The sequence below is a fragment of the Ursus americanus genome, chromosome 4 (genome assembly GCF_024610735.1).
Source record: "Ursus americanus isolate L20-20 chromosome 4, mUrsAme1.1.p, whole genome shotgun sequence".
NCBI lineage: Eukaryota > Metazoa > Chordata > Mammalia > Carnivora > Ursidae > Ursus > Ursus americanus.
In genome coordinates, this window is record NC_142130.1 from 71,047,404 (window position 1) to 71,068,890 (window position 21,487).

The 21,487-nt window shown below is 35.4% G+C and overlaps 1 pseudogene; it reads right to left on the reverse strand.

The window, feature by feature from the left end:
• Nucleotides 1-1,499: 1,499 nt before the first annotated feature.
• Nucleotides 1,500-2,047, reverse strand: LOC123784344 (enolase-phosphatase E1 pseudogene; annotated as a pseudogene).
• Nucleotides 2,048-21,487: the final 19,440 nt, after the last annotated feature.

A 21,487-nucleotide genomic window follows, 5' to 3' on the forward strand; every position in this document is an offset into this window, starting at 1 on the left:
CCAAAGCACTTGTTAACACCACCTACAGTACACACTGAGCTCCTATTAGATATGGTAGATGTGATGCCTACTATATTTCCTTGACTTTATTTTACTTTTTGAAGAAGAAAATCTTTTTATTAATCACAACATGAAATTGACATGACATCCCATTAGGATTGAGCCAGGATAAATAATGCTGTTATAGAATTTACATTCTTCACATCCATTTCGGGGGGAAATATTACATTATTAGGGCTCTTTTACAAGGTTTTTATGGAATGATTTCAGTAAACCTTTTCTTTTTCAATAGTAAATACCAATATATAGTCTCAAATTGTGCTAAAAAGTAGTCAGTAAGGCAACTATAAAATCTCTAATAACAACTGGCAGGATTAGGACTATTCTGTTAAACATTAAGAACCACATTCCTGTTTTAGCTATTACATCAATGCACCTTTTTCATTGGTAAGGCAACCGCTTGCTGGGGGTACTATGATGATTAGCAAGTTTCTTCAGTTATAGATGTTTGCTTTGTCAAGACTAAATTAAGTTTCTGGGGCGCCTGGGTAGCACAGTTGTTAAGCGTCTGCCTTCGGCTCAGGGCATGATCCCAGCGTTCTGGGATCGAGCCCCGCATCAGGCTCCTCCGCTGGGAGCCTGCTTCTTCCTCTCCCACTCCCCCTGCTTGTGTTCCCTCTCTCACTGGCTGTCTCTATGTCATATAAATAAATAAAATCTTAAAAAAAAAAAAAAGACTCAAATGAATTTCCTTTCCCAGGTTTGCTCTCTTTTGGAGTAGAAGCAAATAGCTTTGTGTTTTGTATAGAGGGAGGCTAATATTTTGAAATTCAGCTGTTGTAATCTTCTGGTAATTTAAAAGAGAAATGAATTATTATAGGAATAAGTTTATGAACTACTCTCAGTTTTAAAATACAAGGCTTCTGAATAACTTCTCGAACCTACCTTTCCATTCTGGCACACGACTTGGGAAACCCAACACGTGTGATCTGCATTGCAGTAATTCTTCTATCAGCTACATTTTGCCCTCAGTAAGGGTTAGAGTTGTGGTTTCAAACAATTTCTGCATTGGAAGCATCTTTAAATTTTTTTTTTCACTGAACTGAGATTTTTCTCACGTAGGTGCCAATGGAAGGCAATGTAAACATACAGATATATACATTTGCATACCCATGTGGGTGTGTATATACGTCTTTGTAAAGCAGATTACTTTTAGGGCTCCTGGGCGGCTCAGTCTGCTAATGGTTTGCCTTCAGCTCAGGTCATGATTCCAGGGCCCTGGAATCAAGCTGCAGGTCAGGCTTCCTGCCCTGCTCAGCTGGGAGTCCACTTCTCCCTCTCCCTCTCCCTCTACCCCTCCTCCCCGCTTGTGCCCTCTCTCTCTTTCTCAAACAAATAAATAAAAAAATTTTTAAAAAGTAAGTTACTTTTACCATTAGAATAAAACTAAACTACAAGGACCACTCTGCGAGGACAGGTTAGTCTTCCTCACAACTCCTCTAGGTTGAGGAAGGCAGGTACAATTCGCCAAGGGACGTGATGAGGCTGTGGTAAGTCTTTTCATCATGCGTCAGCCCCGCTTTGGCAGGTCTCACCACCACAGCGACATGCACATCCACTTCCTCAAAAGCACTGGGCTCTAGAGTCACGTCCTTCAGAAACAAGATATTCTTGGTTGAGCACCCACGGCTGTTTGCAATCTTTCGGTAACTCTCACTCTCCACTTTGTATCCAATCTTGGTATCAAAGTGACCATCATCAAGCTCAAGACTATCTCCCTTTGTAGAATGGCCGAATGACAGCTTCTGGGCCTCTAGACTCCCTGAGGATGAGATACACACCTTCATTCCAGCCTCTGTCCCTTTCCTGACTGCGGGAATTACATCTTCAAAGAACTCTGCTTTCCTGCCCCCCCAGATGTGAATGCTGCTCTCCACAGATGGCCCTGCAGCTGTTTCCTCGCCCTGGTCTTTCGGTCCAGAGACATCTGCCAGCACACGTTATCCACCATGGCTTGGATCATCTGCTGCAGGTCATCTGCTCCATTCCCAGATGTGGCAGATGTTACCAAATGGAAACTGTTGATATGCTTCTCATGAAACTAATAAAACTAAAATAGTTAGATACATTGGGGCAGTGTTTTCTGGAGCTTATACCAGGATAGCTTGTTCAGCTGATTGCACACATCTCTTCTCACGACCACGTTCAGTGAAGAGACTTCATGTTGGTCACCTGAAATTCATCATGGTGGGAGTATTCACACCATGGAAATCATCAGTGTTACAAATCAAGTTGCCCCCTTCTCCATCCTGTCGTTAAACATTAAGCAGCACCATTTGCAAGTATGCCATTAGGTGGCAAAGACTATGAGGCATCCCAGAACTCATAACTAATTTAATTCAACACCAGATTTATGCATAGAAGCACTTCATTTGCACAATATATAATAATTAGAGGACCAAAGTGTTTTGTCTGAAACCCACATGAATCCAAAGATGAAGTGTTGCTTTATGTAATACTGGTTCTACGCTACAGCATGAGGAAGTAATGATGGAGACTAGGAGTGTCCAGACTGATATTTTTTTTGCAACTAAATCTTTTTTTCTTTAATTCTGGGACCATCACAATGTTTTCAATTTTTATTCTGTTAATGAAATCACTCAAAAAACCTCTTGTCATCTCTCATCTTAATTTCGTGACTGAAAGCACATTTAATACTAAGAAAAGTAAAATAAAAATAAAAATATATAATCTCTGAATACACTACAATTCATCCTAGGAAAGAAAACTTTGCAGTCTTACATTACCATTTACTACATATTAGTACAAGCTTTGTTACAAGCTGGCTGAGTACTTTGGAACGTGCACATGATAATTATATTAATTTTTCTTAACAATCAACCATTGAAAGAATAATATTCTGGAAAAAGAAACAGATAAAACGGAGCTCTGAACCATGTTGAGAGAGTTTCAGTTGCCAGACAGAATACCCAGTTGCATTGACAAAGGCCACAGAGCGTCTATAGCTCTCCCAGCTGAGGATGACTTTTCAGGTTATCTAAGTTTTGGCTTCCTTCTCTAAGCTCACTCAAGTACATTTCTTATAAGAAACATTTTTTCAGAATTACTTTTATACACAGAATATATGGCAATCTGCAAATACAATTATGTTGTCTCCTTGCCAGTTATCTTTCATTAAAATTAATAGTCATTTTGATTCATCCCTTAGTCTCATGTACATTTCACTGAGTGTGATACTTTCTGTGTATTGGTAACATGCAGTTTCAGAATGAGCAAAATGAGAACCCTATCTAGAGACAAGGTAAACTGAGTTAAGCCTGGCCTGATACACCTGCTTTGGTAGCTGGTCTGGCACATCCTGGGTTCAACACTGCACTGTGGCCTTCAAACTACGATAAATATTATTTCAATGTCTTTAAAAATGTTCATTTATTTTAAGTGAGATTAGAGACCATTATTCCTCATGTAATTACTTCTAGAAAGCTATTGTCAATGTATTTAAGTGTTATTTTTCTATTTCTGAATATGTAACAGGAACAGTGTGGGTGTTATGCCACATCTTCTTCTAATAAAAAAAAAGATACATGAGAAAAAACAAACCCTTGTACAGTAGTAAATCAACTAAGTAGACACAACCAAGTGTGCATTTGGTATATTTAACAAAGCAGACCAATAGCCCTAAATTAACACTGAATTTGCTTCTGTAAAGGAGAATTATTATTGACATTTCCAGCTTGTGGGGCCACTGAGAGTGAATAAGTTGATTGTTGTTCAATTATTTAATTAAGTTCCAGGAAAGATGTGAATCACAAGGTCTACCAGCATTACCACTAAATTATAGAAACAGACCAGTATTGGTCAAAAAGCGGACTGCAATGATCACTGAGAATATGTTATAGATTGACTGTCATTGTCTGCCAGTGTATTGACAAGGGAACATGCAGAAAACTAACTTTGAAGTTTTTAATTATAATGACTTTAAAAAAGAATAAGGAATCATGAATAGTTCATTGAGCTAAGCATATAGCTTATTTTAGCTTATATGACCTCAGAAGAGCCACTAAATAGGTACAAACATAAAGAGCAAAAATATTCTCAAACCACTTTTGGCCCAGACAACATAATGAGTATTGAGAATAATAAGGTGCCAGCATCAATAGTAAATCGAAGTACAATAGTCCCCCTTTATTCCTGGTTTTCATTTCCATAGTTTCAGTTACCTGTGGTCAACTGTGGTCTGGAAGCAGATGATCCTCCCTCTGAGGAGGAGAGATCCATATGGGTCAGAGTAGCCTAACGCTAGGTCACAATGCCTGCATCATTCACCTTACTTCATCTCATCACGTAGGCATTTTATCATCCCACATCGTCAAAAGAAAGGTGAACACACAGGGTGCCTGGGTGGCTCAGTTGTTAAGCATCTGCCTTCGGCCCAGGGCTTGATCCCAGGATCCTGGGATCCTGCTCTCCTGGGAGCCTGCTTCTTCCTCTCCCACTCCCCCTGTTTGTGTTCCCTCTCTCGCTGGCTGTCTTTCTCTCTGTCGAATAAATAAATAAAATCTTAAAAAAAAAAAAAGGTGAACACACTACAAGAAGGTATTTGAGAGACCTCATTTGCACAACTTTTATTACAGTATATTATTATAATTGTTCTATGTTATTAGTTATTGTTCTTAATTTCTTACTGTGCCTGATTTATAAAATAAGCTTTATCATATATATATATTTATTTATATTTATATTTATATGTTGTATATATAGGTATATGACATATATATTTATATAACATATATATCATTTATATATCATATATATATATATGAAAAAGCAAGGAATATACACGGTTTGGTACTCTCTGCAGTTTCAAGCATCCACTGAGATCTTGGAACAATCCCCTGTAATTAAGGGGGGATTACTGTATTGCCTCTTCAAACTATCATTTGGAGATACAAATGTGGAAACACAAGAAATCCATTCATTTTCCAGGTTTTTAGATTTCTAAACATCTTAAGATGTTTACCATATGTACATTATGAACACAATCCAGCTAGTGCAAATGGTAAGAAGGTCTGCATGGTGAAATTTGGACAGAATATCATATTCATTGCAACAAGCTGTAAACAATCTACGTAAAATATTTCTTTCAGGGACTGGTATATGTGCACAGAATAACTATTCTGTTAATTACCAGTGTGAAAGAATAACTCCTTTCTTAATTCCCAGTAAGGTATATATGTGTATCTAGTATCTAAATCTGTATCTGTATCTATATCTATATATCCTATGATCAATTGCATCTATCATAGAATGACAGATGTGACCAATTAAGGAAAAGCAATAGATCCAATACAATTTTTTTCTTAAAGGTTTTGGTTCCATACCACCTGCCAAAAGTCATCACTAAATTGGGATATATTGCGTTGTTTCAACCACCAATGGGTTACAGCACAGAGCCATAAGATTATAGGCAATGTGTTGTATTTGATTGCCCATTGTCAAGTTCAGGTGACATAAGTCATGTTCCACAATGGTTAGTTCCAGATCTACTATTAAGAATTTTAATCCGTGACTTTGATGATTGAATTGGGAATATGATCATTAATTTTGCAGATAAGTTATGGAGAGTGACATCTCCAGCACTATAGAAGAAAAGAATGAGAATATAAAATAACCTTAAAAAATTCTACAAGTTTTCAGAATTATGATAAAATTCAAGAGGAACAAATAAAGGTCATTGTATTATTTGAAAAAAAAAAGGTTACGGGAACATAAAAGTGAAGAAATGTTATCTATGTATAAACGTGTTTGAAGAAAGTTTGAAGCACCACAGAGAAAGGAGTTAAAAAGTCAAATATGGGTACACAATGTATGTTAAGTTTTAAAGAGAGCAAGAGACTTAGTAACTTGAAGGAGGTAATAATAGTATGATGCTGTGGACAAAGGATTTGGAACAGGAGACCTGGGATTGAATCCCAGTTCCATACTTACTAACCTTGAGATCTCAGGTTAAGCCATTCTATATCTCTGAATCTCATTCAAAAAAATGGAGATGTTAATAATATTTAGTTAAACTCAATAAAAATAATTGGGGTAATTTATGTAAAAATACATAGTAAATTTTAAATCACTATATACTACTTTTGATTTTTTAAAATAATTTTTATAAAGGTAATAGTCTCTCAAATTACATTTTATTCACATTGTATAGAATTTTCAGAAGCTTTAAACATGTTAAGATTTTTATATAACATACCCTATCAGAAGGGCTTAAGTCCCATTTCATTTTTTAAAACATCCTAACTATAAGATCATTTCTAGAACATAGATGAGATGTTAAGCATTTTAAATTGCTAAAAATACCCAAAGTTGCATTTTGTTAACTATGGTATTGCAGTTTTAACTCTAGTTTTAAGCCAAGGTTATTAGATTGTGGCAGGCTATGAAATCTTTGATTTCCTAAGTTAAAAAAAAATACAGCTATATTTTCATGAATCTGAGAATGTTCATATAAGGTCCAGAGTACAATTTGGACATCGTCTAAAAGATCTTTCAGCGGTGCCTGAGTGGTGCAGTCAGTTAAGTGTCTGATTCTTTGTTTTAGCTTGGGTAGTGATCTTGCAGTTGTGAGATGGGGTCCCACATTGGGCTCCACGCTCAGTTTGGAGTTTGCTTGAAAGTCTCTCTCTCACTCTTCCTCTGCCCCTCCTGTCTGGGCTTTCTCTCTCTCTAAAATAAATAAATAAATCTTAAAAAAAAAATCTTTCAGAAGGCCTTCCTTCTTGGTTTAATATTTGGTCTTTTCTTTCTCTTCTCCTTCTTCTTTTCCTTCTTCTCCTTCTCTTTCTCCTCCTCCTCTTCCTCCTCTTCTTGCTTCTTCCTTCTTTTTCCTCCTCCTCTCCTCCTTCCTCTTCTTCTTTTCCTCCTTTTCCTCCTCCTTTACTTTCCTCCTCCTCCTCCCTTTTCTCCTCTCCCTCTCCTTCTCCTTCAATTTGCTATTCCTAATTCATTGTTTCTACTATCCTAAAGCCTCTACTCTGTTGATCTTTCTAATGAAGTAAATACATCTTTATATTGCCAGTGCACTAAGGCTTAGATTTTTATTTCTCCTTTAGTCTTAGGGAAAAGAAGGAGACATTGGTGGAGAAGTCAAACTTATAGATTGAATGCTGAGAAAGGAAAATAGAATCCTATACAAATCAATGGCAACTTCTGCTTTCCAGAGACACAGATAGCTTTATGTACATAGTTGTAGGCATGTTATAAGGTATATGCAATTGGAACCCCAAAATCCTATTTGGATAAAACACTTATGGAACTAATGGGATCCAGGTGTAAGTAAGGCTCAGAGAAAAACTGCTGAGGAAAAGGCAGATACTTCAGCATATAATGTTAAATTCAATAATTTAAGCATTTTTCTTAAAAAAATCACACACACACACAAAACTATTCATGGTTTTCACTTACTACTGCTCCATGGTCTGAACCCCACAGCCTTGATGGGAAAAATCATTTCTCTTGATAAGGCAGTTTAATTTGCATACGTGGCTTACTACATACACAGCTCTTTCTATATATCCTGATTTATTAACGTGAAAATGTCACTGATCCAGATGAATTTGTATTAAAATTGCTTGGTAATATGAAACCTGTTCAGGAAGACTAGATAACCATATTATATTCCCGAAAGATTATACTATCATTTATAACAGTTGGAGCCAAACTAACTAGTATTTACTCAATTGCAAACAATGTTACATGAAGCATTTTAACCCTAAATAAACATGCTATTTATACAAACAATGTAAAGTGTTGGAGAAACAAACAAACAAAGATGCCAAAGTCCCTTAGCAACAAGGAGCCAGAATACTTCTAAGGAAATTAACTTCACTAAGTCAATAAAATAACCTAAAACCACTAAATGTGTAACTTCTATATTTAATAAATGATACAATTCAACAATTCCCCCATATTTTCTACACCTGAAAGGATATCGGATCTTTTGTTTTTCTTTGTTTTTCTCCTGCAATCAAACTCTTCTTGCTACAAGATTAGGGTATCCTAAATCTTCCCCTATTCTCACTATACATCAAAGTTACGTCCAACAAAAGCATAGCTTTTTACTGCTTGTGGTTTCTAGAACAATGCTTTTAAGATATTAACGTACAGACCATTCACCTGGGGATCTTGGAAAAATGCAGGTATAATTCAGGAGATCTGGGGTGCGGCCCCACATTCTGCATTTGTAATAAGCCCCCAGATGTTGTTTATTCTGCTCTCAAGTAGCAGCAAGGTCTTAGACACATGAAGAAGGTGTATTCCACCAAATCTTTAAACCATCACAAAAGTTTTGACATAAAAGTCTTGAAAATCTCAATAGCTCAATAAGAATACAAATAGAATGTAGTGGGAATTACGACTGTGTCCTCAAGAAGTAGCTAAGGAAACTGAACTAAGGAAACTGGCACTAACCACAGAGGTCAATGCCCCTGTAATTCCTGTCAAGAGGAAGTCATGCTTCAAATTTCTCGTTAATACTCATAAAATATTTACTAGAGCAACAATGTAATGCACTATAGATGGGCTGGTACTCTGAGTCCTAGGGTGCCTCTCAAAGCTTCTTCTGGAAGCAGATTTTGAATACATAGTGATATTAATAAATACTATTTATTTTTTAAAATATTACTATTAAAATCATCATTAAGGACAAAATTGTGAGCAAAGGCTATAATTGATGGCATAAAAAAAAACAAGTATAACTAACTATAAGATACCTCTGTATGTCAAATGAAAATGTAGTAAAGATATTGACTCACCCTCCCTTGCTAGGTTAATAGTAAGCAATGTTATCTATTTTTGTTATCTTTAAATCTATGGAAAGAATAGACAGGTGGAATGAGCATTGGATTGGAGACGGAGAAGCTCTGAAGTAAAATTACCACTTGGGATCAAAACCTCCATGGCCTCTGTCCTGGAGCAGTTAAATGCAGATAAGAAGGATGAAATGAGACAACGCCTGGAAGATCCTTAGCACTGTGCCCGTGGTTGGCAACTATAATTACTAGCTTCAATTATTGGTATTGTTTTTTTTAATCAATTAGTTAATTTATACTGTATCATTAGTTTCAGAGGTAGAGTTCAGTTATCCCACCTAGTGCTCATTACATCATGTGCCCTCCCTCAATGTCCATCACCCAGTCACTAGTATTCTTAACGATCTGAGTTCCTGTGAAAATTACATAAATGAGGACGTATTTATAAAGCATCTTTAATGTGCTACTCCTAATAACCATAATAATATCTATTCCACCGTTTATTGACTACTTACATCATATCAAGCATTATGCGAAAAGCAGTAAATAATCTCTTCTAACCCTCATACACGTCCTAACTTTTATACTTTATGTAAGAATTATCAACTCCAGAAAATCACAGTGTTTTACATAAAATCCCTAGAGTTTATGCACAGCAGAACTGGTATTTCAGCTTAGATTTGTCTCACAGTTCTTGGTCGTTCCACCACAACGGTGTGTAATACTGTTCCTTTGTGATTTTGTCGTCATCTGTGAAATGCGATTAACAATGTGGACCTCACCCATTGTTTTAACAATTAAATCAAATAATGAATACTGAAAAGCCAGTACGATGCCTGACACAAAGTTAGCAGCCAACAGACAATCTCTACATATAGACGAGTAATGGCATGAATACCAGGTTTGAAATGGGTTATGCCTTCAATAGCAACAGCTATGCAAGGGTTTTCAGTCTCAGGCTTTGTCATCAGCTTCTACTTGACCCTTTACCACTGTCTATGCAGAGTTTCCCATCATGCCATTGATTCTATGTAGCCAGATACAACATAACATTATTGTGGCAAAATAAGCATTCTGCCTTTTTGGGATTCCTGGCAGAATATTCCAAACACAACTTTCCTTTTGCTGATGCTGTTAATTGCACAAATGCTCACGTCATCTTGTTTAGACTGTGGTTTCATCCTGTTTTGACTATCATGTTGCCCTTCTGCTGGTCTCCCTGTTGACAGACTTCAGCTGGTACATATTGTGCCTCTGAGTCTGATAGGCATCAGCTGCAGCAAACAGACAACTTCTGCTCCAGCTAGCTGCAGGACACATTTGTGTACTAAATTGTACTTTGAATTCGCCTTAAGAAAATATTTTTAGATTTATGTATGAAAGATGTCCTTCCATCTTGAGCATTTAGAAATGTCTAATCCTCCTTTCTCTCATACGTGCTGAATTAAGTGGCATGAGAAAAACACCGGTGGCCCTTTCTGTTACATGTTCCTACGTGGTGCCTTTTATAAAGCTACCATTTATCTTTCATTAGCACTTTTAAGGCTGATGAGATTGGATTTATTACATGTACAGTAAAAAGAGAAGACAGGGATGTCAGAATTGTTAATGTTCTCTCCTAACAACAACAAAAAAGCCATGTACTGGCCCTCATCCAAACAAATTCCATGAATGCTGGCCAGTTTAGTACAGCTTTGCTACAACTGTGCATTCCCTATCTTCCATCGTGCTTCCCCTTTTATATTCGTGATTTTAGCTTACAGGAATTTTAAAGACCAAGTTTTAGGGACATTGAAAAATGGAGAGGAATTCTGTTCAGGTGCACAGCAGAGTGCTGGAAACATGTGGATGGATATCCGAAGCTCGATCATGTGGGGTCACCTGTGTCTCTGAGTCCAGGATGTTATCACATATCTGGGATAGTACAAGAGTGTAATTGTTTCTGTCTGGTTCTTCTCTCTTCCAGTGGCTCCTGCATAGTGCTACAAGACCTTAGTTCTCTGAAATGTTGTCATTATTATGTTGTAGACATTTCCTTTTTTTTGGCTACCTGGTTTACACCACCCCTTCTCTGTTCCTAAGCACACTCTTATTTTTGTTAGAAAATTATCTCTGCTCACTGTGTGTAGTCTTGGTTCTGTGGAAATCCAGCTGCTTTCCTTCTACTACTGTAACAGAAAGGATCAGAGCTTTCTACTCACCACTTAGATATAGCTAAGGAGTAGGCATGTGGTTTAAATCCGACCCATGAGAGACATTCCCTTCAGGGACTTAGAATCTTCAGGAAGTGTCACAAAAGTAGAAAAAATAGTTGGAGTTTGTTTTCTTAATTACAGAGGCCCAAGCAAAAAAGGGGTCCCAAATAGAACATATTTATTACAAATACTCTCCTATAGTTCCTACTTCTCCTTTATCCAGGGCTTCCCAAACCCTGCCCCTTTGTCTCTAAATTTCCCTTGGAATATTTGAGCTCTGCTTACAATTATAATATTTTCTTTTTCTTATCTTAGCAAGACTTGAACCAAAAACTTTGGATGCGTGCAACACAGGAACTGTGCATGATGACATTTTTCTACTTCAGAATTTTTTTTAGTATGACTGTCTACAGAATCAAGTATCAATCCCTTAGAATCTGGATCAGTTCTGTTCTCCAACATTGCCAGTTACTTTTACCCAAACAAATGCTTTACTCAAAGTGGACTGATTTATTCCCTTGTGCTTGTGTGTGTGTGTGTGTGTGTGTGTGTGTGTGTGTGTGTGTCTTCATTCCCCTGAATGGAATACCCAGTACCCACTCCTTCCTAATTTTTTCCTTTTCCCTCTTCTTTGAAACTTACCTATTTTCAAAGTTCAAACCAATTCCCCAATTCCTCTGTGGAACCTTTTCTTTAGTATTAAATCCATGATGACATCACCTCTGTTCAAACTTTATAACAATTATTGCTGTGTAGTGCTAATACTCAATTAGGTTCCTTAGCAGTATTAACTCAACAAATTCTTTATTTTTCCTGTGTGTGCCTTATTTCATCAACCAGACTTCAAATTCTACCACGGATGGGTCCAAGCTTTGTGTCTCATTGAATTCCTGCAGTGTTTAGCATATTGTCCCATGAAATACTTTTATTTAATTTGCATTTTGGTACTCAATATTTAATTCCCCTTTGGATTTAGGGAATTCTTGCTGTGAGATTTTTTTTCCTGTTATATTTTCAAAAGTAATTATTTGGGTGACTACTTCCTATGCTCTGCAATTTACATGTATTAATTATATAATTTTTTCATTTTTAAAGCACTTTACATTAAAGAAAACATAGACTATGTACATGGCGGCATCCTGTTGGAATAAAGCAGAATGTTCAAATATTTAAAAAGTGACCTTAGTTTGGTGGTTTTATAAACTGATAATAGCTAATGGTTATTCAACACATATCAAGTGTCATACAATGTACAAAGTTCATACGGGGTGGGGGGAAGGTACTATTTTTATCCACTATATTTACAGATGAAGAAACTGAAATTAATGATTTTGAAGAGCCTATCCAACAATCCCCAGGTGATAAGGGGTGGAGTAAGAATTAAAAATAAGCCTGCCTCCAGAGTTCTAATACAGAACAACAATGCCATACCAGCATTGTTGCAATTTCTGGATACAGATCAGCAAACGACACTTCAAAAATAAAAAAATAAAAAATAAAAATACAATGATTTAAAAACTATCCCCAGTGATTATAGAGTAACTTCATTTATGTGGTGATTTATACAATGTGATTTTGACAGGAGCTAAAAAGATTGACTGCTCTTAAGACACCAAGACAGGTCCATGATTGAATACTCTAAAAGACTAGAACTATTCCTTTTCAGAACACATTCTAACTACTTAAATGCTAGACTTTCTTTTATTCCAGAAAGTATGCGGCATTTTTATGTCAAATCTCAAAAAAGCGGATTTAAACTATTTTTCGAATACTGTACATTTACATTTCATTAGGTGAAAAGTATTGCCTCTTTAGTTTTAAGAACACTGCACAGGTAGTCTGGAAAATCCTCCAAGTTAACACAATGGCGACAAGTCAACTAAATTCAAAGTCTGATCTTCGAGTGGATCATAGATGGGGAAAAAAATGCCAAAAGATATATTATTAGGACAACTGGCAAAATTTAGATGCAGACTGTATATTAGATAGTATGGCATGAATGTTAAATATCCTGAATTTGACTACACTGTGGCTGTGAAACAGATTATACTTGTTCTTAGGAAATAACCTTTGAATTATTTGGAGTAAGGGGATATGTTGTCTGCAGTTTGCCATCAAACGAGTCAACAACAATATTAATATATTAATAACACACATGAGTAGAGGATGCTAAAATAAGCCTGGTAAAATGTTAATTTGTGAATCCAGGTGAAGGTTGTATGTGAATTAACTGCACTATTTGAAATTTTCTGTTAAGTTTGGAACCTCTAAAAACATAAAAAGTTTGTGAATAACTGTATAAAATGGTAAGAATACTTTAAAATGATTTAACTCTTTGGGATATAAAATATTTTCTACAATATCTCAACTACTTTAGTATAAATACTTGTATTTATATGAATTAAATATCCATATCGGTAGTTGATTCTTATTATTTTCTTATAAATTGCTTAATGATTAATTTGAAGTCAACACAGTGAATGCTTTTTAGTATATGCATCAGGTAGTATCTTAAATACTCTAAAAATCTGAAGTGTTTCACCTATGTATCAACTATAATATTTAGTGCAAAATAAGATCGATCTTTTTCAACTCACTTTTCCTTGGCTTTTATAAAGTTGCTTGAATGATAAACTATAGCATGGCAAATTATAGTAAAACATTGTAATAAAAATGCACTATCCAAATACAATACATGCAGATGGTAACATGTAGATGACATGAGAAAAGGCATTTTGTCATATGATAAAACATAACAGAATAAATATAATACACAATTGCATAGTCAGATAATTCAGTACTCCACTCTTAACAATTGATAGAACATTTTGACAGAAAATGACTAAGAATATATAAGATTTGAATAATGCTATCAACCAAATTGACCTAAATGATATTTGTAGAACACTCTACCCAAAAGTAGAATAAATCTTCTTGTCAAGTATATAAGGAACATTTATTGAGATAACTGTATCCTAGTTCATAAAGTATGTCTAAATAAATTCAGAACTATTCATGACTTACAAAGTAATTTTTCTGACCACAATGGAATTAAATTAGAAATCAATAAAAGAAAAATACCTGGAAAATCTCCAAATATTTGGAAATTAAATAATATACTTCTAAATAACCCATGGGTCAAATGAAAGTCAAAGGGGGAATTATAAAGTACTTGGATTCTCTAAGGGAAAATAGTTACGTGGACTAAATAAAAATGAAAACACAAAATACAAGCAAAAAGCTTAACAAAATAAAGCTATTAAAAACAAAGTCAATATTTTCTCCACCCCAAAGAATTTTTTAAATAGTTAAGACTTTAGACTAACAAATTAGCACACTGTTTAAAAGTAATGAACAAAGTGTTCAGTTAAGAGGATAATAGTTCACTCATAAAAGGGCCAAAGTCAGGAATGTAAGGGCTAAAGATGGCGGTGGTGGCAGAGAATTTGTTTTTAATCTAATATAGCACTGGGAAGAATTTAATAACTGACACATGGGAAAATCTCATAAGATATTTAACTAATAGAAACATATTAGAAACATTTCAGGCTAAACTGAAGCACAGTAGAAGATCATATAGGAAATCCCTCATTGATGGCTACCAGTATATATGTATTAATCACAACTTCAAGGTCATTTATTCATTCATATAACAAAGATATTCTGAATGACTATAATTCCTGTTCAAATAAATATTAATCAAACATAAATAATAATTAAAAACATATATTCAAACGGTACATCAATACTAAATATAAGATATAACAGAGATTGTCCCTATAGCTCATCTATCAAATGGGCAAAGCTGATTCCAGAACTAGCCCTGAGTTAGTCACATTAGTTCCAAATTCAAGAATCCCAAGTGTCTATTCATGCTGTTTCTTAGCTATCTTCCTTTTGTCTTTTTTAAAAAGATATTTATTTATTTGAGAGAGAAAGAGAGAGAACACAAGCGGGGGCGGGGAGGAGCAGAGAGAGGGAGAAGCAGACTCCCCACTGAGCAAGGAGACCGACGGATGCAGGGTTCCATCTCAGGACCCTGGGATCACCACCTGAGCCAAAGGCAGGTGCTTAACCAACTGAGCCACCCAGGCGCCCCTACTCATGCTGTTTCAAAAGGACTTCTCAAAAGTTAAAAAGTCAAATGTTATGTGTGCTTTATACATATAGGATACATGGTGTTGGATTTTAGAATGTGAATTCCAGATAAAAACATAATTTCTGGGGCGCCTGGGTGGCACAGCGGTTAAGCGTCTGCCTTCAGCTCAGGGCGTGATCCCAGCGTTCTGGGATCAAGTCCCACATCAGGCTCCTCCGTTATGAGCCTGCTTCTTCCTCTCCCACTCCCCCTGCTTGTGTTCCCTCTCTCGCTGGCTGTCTCTATCTCTGTCAAATAAATAAATAAAATCTTAAAAAAAAATTAATTTATTCTTTAGATTAGGAACCATGAATTATCAAAAACTAGTTTAAATGAGCAAAAGCAAGGAACAAAAAGGTAGAACTGTGTTAGAAAAGCTTATCAACACACTTGACAATGCACTGACAATATGGAAAACCCTGCATTGAAAAGCTCTGCATTTCATAAATAGCCCTATATTTCATAGAGAAATTAACATGTTGAATGCAAATTATGTGGTTCTGGGAGAAATACAACTCAGAATCATTGTAGTATTTGTCAAGCTAAACATATACATCAATGATCATTCCACAACAAATAAAAACTGAATATATATGTTTCTGTGTGCATATCTATTAGTGTTGTCTATGACTTATAATGTATTATATATTGTGTTTGCATATATATGTTTGTGTGTACATTCATAGAAGTTTCTCCTTATTTTATTTTATTTTTTAATGGTTTACTTATTTATGTGTGTGTGAGAGAGAGAGCACATAGTGAGAAGGGTAGAGGAAAGAGAGAGAGAGAGAGGACCACCACCAGACTCCCTGCTGAGCATGGAGCCTGACCCCAGGCTCAAATCTAAGACCCTAAGATCATGACCTGAGCTGAAATCAGGAGTTGGACACTCAACTAAGCCACCCAGGTGCCCCCTCCTTGTTTTAAAAATGACTCACTTTATGTATCATACAGAATGTAACACTAAAAATTTTGATTTGAGCTTTGCCAATATCGCCCTATTGAAAAACAGCTTCTCAAGATTATTTTTAGATTTTTCATAATGCAAATTCCTAATTTTCATTGTTTCAAGTAAGTTTTAAGATTTAGAAGAGATGAGTAACAGGGCTCTAAGCTATCAAGAAAAAGTACCTTGTAACTTGTTTTTGTGGTCAACTCAATAATATGTTTCTTGAGTATTCATTTGTGCTAAGAACTTTGCATTGTATACTGACAATTATTGTAAAAAAGCTTTCTTATTTATTACATATAAGATATAATTTCTTTTGCTTTTGTAAATTTGTGAATGTATAGACTTAGTTGAATTTTTCCAATAGATATTAAAAGTTATTTTCCATTTCTTGGTCCAGCAGAATTCTGTAAATAGCCACCACAAATCTAAACAAAATGTTATTTGTATTTAACAAATGGGATTATCTCAATAATTTGAAGAATGGAATGCTTTGGCCAATGAAGAGATTGCATTTATTTACATATATATACAAATCTTCTCATTGAGAAGGTCATATAATAAGCAGTGTAGACTAAATTCATAATCTGCGTAAATACCACAACAAAATGGCCAGTGGGTACTTGGATAGTTCTCCTATCAAGAAGACAGTAGGAACAATGCTATTAACTTTGGACACTAAATCTAGGCAGCACAAGGACATAGTGGGCACTTTCAATTAATTTTAACTGACTTAAAGAATTAGATTTAAAACTTGCTTTTCCTTGTGAGTGGGTGTGCCTGTGTGTGCATTTACAAATGTATAAGAGTGAAATGAGGAGGAGAATGAGGAGGGAGAGGAGGAGATAAAGGAGAAGGGAAGAACTGAACACGTGTGTGAGGACAGTATCTAAGTGTTCAGGGGTACAAGTTAAGTGCAGCTGTGAGATACATATAACTTTCTTTGTGAGTTCACTTTTGGTGTATTCTCACCAGATGTCAACTACACAGTTGACTCTCTGTTAAATATATCCATACAATACCAATCAAGGTCTAAACGAAAACTGTTGACTCTCTCAATACTCTTGTGTTTCCACATAATATTACGTCTTTTAAATAGTTCATTTCTTCATAATTCTCTGACAGAACACTCTATGCCACAAACTTTAATTTTTCTTAAAATCTTACAATTTTGCTGAAATATCTGATAAGTGGTGGTAATCATATATTACTACGTACTAGTCTGTTTTTGGAGGAGGGGGCTACACATGTGATCCCACCACATTTTGCCACCTGTTTCTCAATGAGCAAAAGAAAATGTTAAAGGAAACTATTTTGTTGACATATTTGACATCTTCAGACTATATACTCAGACCTAATAGGGATTTGAAACCACCTTTTGTTATAAATGTGGGAACTAAAATCTCATGAGGTAAATTTACTTGTTCAAGATCCCATATCTTGTAAGAGTTAAAAAGTCCTAACTCATTTCTACACTTCTTGACCCTGAAACTGATTTTGACAAGACACTTGCATTCACACTTTCCTGTCACACTGGATTTAAGAGACATGTGCTTTCTCCCAAAAATTGAACCTTAGTCTATCTCTTTGTTCTTACTGTCTGAATTTGTATGAGTCTGACTGATACATTTTTGAAAAACTACCACTTTGATCAAGTTTTCCCTCAGATGAAACACTGTCCAAATTTTATATTTCTGAAACCTGTCCTGGTGCTAGAATTTTACGCATAACCCATCCTCACCTTAACTGTAAAATGCCATCTAACATTAATCTCGAACAAGAGTTTCCCTCTCCTGGCAGCCATCTTGTTCTTTGCCACCTCCCTGTCCCGTTCTTCCCCGCTTCCACATGCACTCATACCCTGTGAACATCCGCCATCATCATTTTTCCTTGTTTATCTTTTCTTTACCTCAGATGGGTTTTTCTGCCTTTTTTCTACTTATCCAAATTGTACTACCCTTCCAGGATCATAACAATTCCCAAATGTTTCTTGAAACCTACCTCCATTACATCTAGTTAACAAAGACACATCCCTTTCTTGAGGGAGCATTTATCTTGTATCACCATTCTATATAGCACTTTATGATGCATTAAATGGTGTCATTTTTCAATTGTTTTATGTGTTTAGGTGTTGTCTCCACAATCAAAGTTGTTAATTTCTTGAGGGCAAAGACCGAGGTTTATATAAATTCTGTAATCCTTGTCATTAATAAGTGTGCTATAACTTATATTGATTTTAACAGAGAGCAGGAAATAGTCTGACATAATATCCAACAATCCTCAAGCTCTATGCTTATTTAGAGACACATTAAATTGAAAATTAGTTCAATAAGTCTTTACTTTCTTTGGATATAATATGAAAGTACTTTAATTAATTCATTGATTTGTGTTAAATATTTTCAGTCTAATGTAGAGCATTTCAGAGTGAAAGCATTAAATGAAGTCAAAATTGTTAATTAATCTTATTGGTGGTCATTGTACTTGTCTTCCCAACATTCATTTTTATTAATTTCAACCTTCCCCTCATGTATAGCAATCATGTAATTTGAAAGGGATTGATTTCTTCTTTCTTCCTTCATTTCATGCATTGCTTTTACTAATCTAAACAAATAAGTATTCTTTTCTATTCCAGTAAATTCCAGTAATCCTGGCCTGAGCCAGTCAGCATGTGGTATTCCCCTGGCTACAAAGCTGGTTCCGTGTTGATCCATTCAGCACAAAAATTAGGTAATTTTGCCAAGACAAATTCTTTCCTTTATCGGTACATGATCCAATAAGTCTTCTAAAAAGTTTAAGACAATTTATGTTGGAACTTCTATGAAATATAACTCAAAGCATTCTAACGATAGTACTTGTTTGTGATGCTTTAAGAGAATAATTAATAATTAATAATTTTTGTCTCACATAGATATGTGTGCTAAAGAAAGGAAAGAAAATGACTGAAAATGGAATGATAGATAACACAAATTTATAAACGTAAAACAGGAGCAAATGACTGCAATGGTCTCCTACAACCAGTTGAGTCTTGGGGAAAAGCTGATTAATATTATAGATATTTTTAAAGGCACTTAAAATCTAGGCCTCATTTTTTTTCTCTCTAGAAGAAACACATTATGTAATGTTATGCCTAAAAATATAACCCTATACAAATTCACACCTTTAGATATTCTAGTAGGTTTTTCACAATAATCCATATTGTCTATGTGCTAAGCCTGCCATGTAGATTTGTTAAAATCAGCAAATGTGTTTTCAAAGTTCTTTAAATAGATCATTGGACTTATCATATTACAAAATTGTGTATTTTTAATGTGAAAATATTCACTTTATTACATACACAAATAGCACTGAGAGAAAAATTATGATTAAACTTATAAAATTAACCTCCCCCCCAATTCTTACTCACCTACCTGGATATTTTTGACCAGGATGTTTCTAAATGTATTCAATGTCTCTAGGTGGTACTTTGTACATAACATGTAGTAATTGGGCTCAATATCTACTGAAGAAGACCCAAGTGCACTGTGATGAGTACTAGCAAGAAGAATGACTATAAGATAATGGGGATAATTGGGTATGCCAAGCTGTGACTTTTGATCTATATTTTGGAAGTATGGGTAGAATAAACAGGCAGAGAAACAGCATAAGCAAAGTCATGGATGGAGGAGAGAACATTTTTGAAAATTCTTGGACTGCCTAGAGGACGTGGGATGTGACAAAGTCCAGATTGTGGAAAATGCTAAAAATATTGTATTTTATTATGTAAGCAATAAGGAACAAACAAATGTTTTCTGAGTAGGAGATAATATTAGATATTGCTTTGGAGAAGATAGTCTGTTGGAGTTATGAAAGCTGGATTAGAAAAGAAAAAAATAAAAAAGGGAGAATTCTGCAAAGAATTAGAATAATATCAGCAAAAACTCAGTTCGGGGAATGCAAGTAACAGATGTTTCTGAGGTAATTGACAGAACTGATAGAGGCTAGTCAGTTGTGAGGATAAGGAAAAAAATGAATGTTACAATGGCTGAGGTCCACAGATATGCAAATATTTCTTGCAATAATCAAGATGGTGAATACCGAAGGAAGAGCACGCATAAGGAGACAGATTGAGTTGTGGGTGTTCAGGAAACTGTGTTCTGGAAACTATTGGAAAATCTACGCAGGGACTTCAGAAAAGAGAGGCCAGGACTGAAGACATAATATCTGTAAAAGCTCCTCATTATACATGAAAATGAAGATGACTAAGGATGTTGCCATAGGAAACACAGCATCTAAAATGTGGTAAAGGGAAAAGAATTTGAGAAGAAACTAAGACAGGAATTAATGGAGGAGGAGAACAAGGATAAAGTGCAGGGAGAGTCATGCAAAAGAGGAATTTTTAGAAGAAACGAAGAGATGTCATGAAATGCTTCCAGGACATCAACTAAGAGAAAAAGTCTGAAAAGACATGACTGGGTTTAGCAATAAGTAGCATTTTTGAGAGGACATTTTCAGTACTGAATGGAGAGAAAAGAAGATTCGAGCAGGCTGCCTATGAGGAAGCAGAAACTGCAAATATAGACTAAATGAGTTTTGGGGGGTTATGGGAAGAAATCAAAAGGGAAAGTGATTTAGGGAAGGCAGGATTAAGGGAGGGTCTTTAGATTGAAAGGACTCAGGCTTCTTGTGGGCTAAGAGGAAAGAGACCGGGGTGATGCTGAACTAGGAGATGCATGTAGGGAAAAATCCCATGATGGTGGGTAAACTAGAAAAAGTCGCAAGGGAGTGGCTCGAGGGCAGTGCACTGTAAAAGGGAAAAGATGGTTTGTTTCTCTGTGAGAAGAGGTACCAAAAGTTCTGTATTTTGGCAGGATTGGCCTGTGAGTTTTATTCAAAAACCATTGGACTATATAAGAATCAGGAACAACAGAGGAGAGAAGGGATGATAAGCATATCAAGGTGACTGAATATACTTAGATATATTTTGTCCGTTATGTGGCAACAGATGTCCTATAAACATGGATTTTTATTGTAAAAGTGAATATTTTATGATGTGTAAAAAAGCCCAGAAAATTCTCACCTAATAATGGGAGAGTGACTCTAAGAACCTAATTAATAAGTGAATTTTCAAACGTGGCTCACACCTTTCAGTAATACACACCTTATTATGTGTTCTACTCATTTTCGTGTACTAATAAGTTGTATTGTTTATACTCCTTCCACATTGCACAGTGAACATTAAGTTAGTGTTAAGAATAATTAAAAAAGAATTACACAATTATAAATATAAGTATACATTATATATTACAGAATATACATTATTCTCTATATAATTATATATGTAGTTATATACACAATTAATATCCAATTATACATATATAGTGTCTAGATGGGAAAG